The 3,339-nt window shown below is 33.4% G+C and overlaps 1 non-coding gene across 1 annotated transcript; it reads left to right on the plus strand.

The window, feature by feature from the left end:
- The first annotated feature begins 306 nt into the window (after window positions 1-306).
- Window positions 307-413, plus strand: LOC138811577 (U6 spliceosomal RNA). The gene has a single exon (XR_011367433.1). It is a non-coding gene; the product is annotated as a U6 spliceosomal RNA (small nuclear RNA).
- The last annotated feature ends 2,926 nt before the right edge of the window (window positions 414-3,339 follow it).

Genomic DNA, 3,339 nt, shown 5'->3' on the forward strand with positions numbered 1-3,339 from the left:
CAAATTCCCAACATTAAACATATTTAAAACATTAAAAATTTTAACAAACATTAACACTTGCTGCAGTGTTCATTATGACAGGTGCCTTGAATAGAATAATTGAATTCCTCCTCCTACAAATCTCTTGAACAACAAATATCTGGAATTATTTTGTTTTTGACATATCAATTTAGACTTTACACTTATATGTGTGTTTATGTAAGAAATATTTGGTTCTAAAATTTCATGACAATTGTTTTCAACTTACTTTTTGTTGAATTGTCTAGTTTAATAAAATCAATTACACTTTTTATATAAAAATGTTCTGTGCTCAATTCAGCATCACATACACTAACATTGGAATGATTCAGAGAAGATTATCATGGCCCCTGCACTGGGATAACTTGCAAATTCCTGGATCAATCCATATTTTTACAACAACAGATGCTGGAGGACATGTGCCCACCCTGGAATCGTACGGCATTGTCGGTGGGAGTGTAAACTGTTCAACAACTTGGGAAAGCAGTCTGGAGGTTCCTCAAAAGACTACATAAAGATCCTGTATGACCCAACAATACTATTTTTGGGGATTTAACCAAATGATCACAAACAACAACATACTAATACTACCAGCACAACTATGTTTATTGCCGCATTATTCATTATAGCTAAGATATGGAATCAACCCAGATGCCCCTCAGTAGATGAATGGATCAAGAAAATGTGTTATATATACACAATGGAATTCTATGCCTCCATCAGTAAGAATGACATCGCCCATTTTGTTAGGAAATGGAAAGACTTGGAAAAAAAAACTTTATTAAGTGAAGTAAGCCAAGTCCAAAGAAACATAGGTCCCATGGTTTCCCTTATTTTCAATAATGAATATATGTCTGGGATAAGCAGAAAAGGTCAAAATCTATGTGCATACGAAGAGATAAGATGATTAAGGGAAATGAACACCAAGATAAGGACACAAGTGGTTTTTTTGTTTGTTTGTGTGTTTCTTGCTATTGTTTCTAACGTACTTATAATGTGCTATATGATTTTTTGGTTTCTTTATATGTTCCTCCTCCACGCTATAACCCCTGTTTTCATTGTATTTGAAGTTGATTCCCCTACATCTTGTATGTACGCTTCTCTAATTTGGGGAGGGGAAGGGGAAAAATGCTCAAATAAGGATACAGTTTGACCCATTGTAACAAGGAGATATGCACAAGACACTATGTTGAAAAATGAACTTTAAAATTTAGGTGGGGAGAAAAGGGGAGGGGAGCATAATTCTGGATGTGGGAGGGAAGGGATGGTAGGGGAAATATAAAGGAGGACATAACAATGCTTATTAGGTAATGTACGAATTACCTTGCTCATGTAAATATAACCCCAATATTCAATATGAATATTGAATTGAGACAGTAAGAGAATGGAGCAAATATGAATAAATGTGCATGTACGAGTTACCTCATGCATGCCCCCACACACATATGCATGTGTGTTGGCGTTCTCAGAGTTTGAAATCAGGGTTTCAAGGTCTTGCTAGGCCTTTCCTCTCTAGATTGTTGAGCTACAATATGAGCTACATCTCCATTGCTGGCTCTTTGCTAGCTCATTAAAAAATTTGAAAAATAATTTCATGATTTTTTTGCCCTGATTGGCTTCCAATTGTTATCCAGAGATCTCAGGCTCCTGAGTAAATATCCCGAGTAGATAGGATTACAGGTGTGACCAACCAATACAAGGCTTTCAGAATAATTTTAAAAAATGAAGAAAATTTACTTCATGGGGATCTGTTTTATCATCTCCTACTTTGAAAGCATTTAGGAGTGATTATCGGTGAATTTATTTCTTTTTTGGATTCTTAAAAGACAGTAATGGATGATATTTAAAATTTTCAGTACTTTTTAAAAAGGATAATGGAACCGTGAGACAGAAGAAATTTGCCTCTATTTGGACCTCAATTTATCGGCTCAGCTCTGTGCATGATAACCCAATGTCACCAACACAGTCTGTGTTGAAGACAAAATGTGACAGAAAACAATCACCATGGGCAATATTTTGTATGCTATTATTTCTTGGACAATATGACTATTGAATTGAGAGTAAGAAAGTGTAGAGATTTTACCTACCTTTTTTGTATTGCTGAAAGACCTTTGGAAACTGACTCATTTCCTTCCTCACCGTGTGTCTTTGGGCCATGCACTTACTGCCTTTAATTACAATTTTTCTCAACACTAATATGGTAATAACATTAGTTTTATAACAAATGTTATCTTAAGAATTTAGAAACAATAAACTCGTGAAATACTTAAAATAAACTTCTATGAATGAGCTTTGAGTTGAGCCAAGAGATTTTCAAATACTAAATAGAATACAACAAATATTAGAGAAACCATTACATGCAGTGAGCAACCAGAAGTAATGTTATCTATTGACCATACTCTGCTTCCAAGGAAGACAGGTGGATAAATTCTCATGCTGTAAATCAAACTGGTTATCTTATATTTTGGTAGTGTAAAAATATCAGGGAGAGAATCATCAAGGAATGTTGTAGACTGAGCTGAAGACCATATGAAGATGTGCAAAACTGATAAAACATAAAAGTATCTGAACAGTATATTGTGTTTTACATCATTTAAGTTACATCGTAAAGATAAGGAAGACCGAGAAGAATGAAGTGTCTTTTTGATATTCTATCATATGTCCTTATAAAGATGAACTCTTTCCTCGTTCATGTAGAGGCATCATAAGATGAGAGGAACTGTATTTTTGTTTGCTTTTTTCCATTTATTCTTCATTTTGAAATCTGAACTACATGAGATAGAAGGAAACCAAAGGAAATTATTCACACAGGTTTAGAGAGAACAATCAACGTAAAATAAATAAAACACATATAGCCTTGTAAAAGGTCTACCTAAATTGATTTATAAAGTCTCAAGCATAAACAGAAAATAATTTAAGCAGTATCATGTTATTGAAATTGAAAAATGTTAGGAATTTAATTTTTTTCCTTTCTACTACCTTGAATTAATTATTGACTTTGTATAGAGAGATTAAAGATGAGATTAACAAGAAACTTGATTAAAAATGGACAAAAGTTCTGAATAGACATGTTTTCCAAAAAGCCCTGAATATCGCAAGTCGATTTACAAAGTTGTGTTTAATAAAACTTCTATGCTGGCTTAATGCTTTGTGAACAGAAGTCATTAGAGAAATGCAATTTAAAATTATGATGATACAACTTCATAACTATTATAACTCTTATCAAAAAAAAAAACAAAAACGAAGGAACCAGATTTGGTGGTAAAGGCTTGTAATTACAAGCATTTAGGAGTTTGGAGTAAAAGGATTTGAGTCTAAGTC

This window comes from Dipodomys merriami, unplaced genomic scaffold (assembly GCF_024711535.1).
Source record: "Dipodomys merriami isolate MVZ:Mamm:240054 unplaced genomic scaffold, mDipMer1.0.p SCAF_536, whole genome shotgun sequence".
NCBI classification, from domain to species: Eukaryota; Metazoa; Chordata; class Mammalia; order Rodentia; family Heteromyidae; genus Dipodomys; species Dipodomys merriami.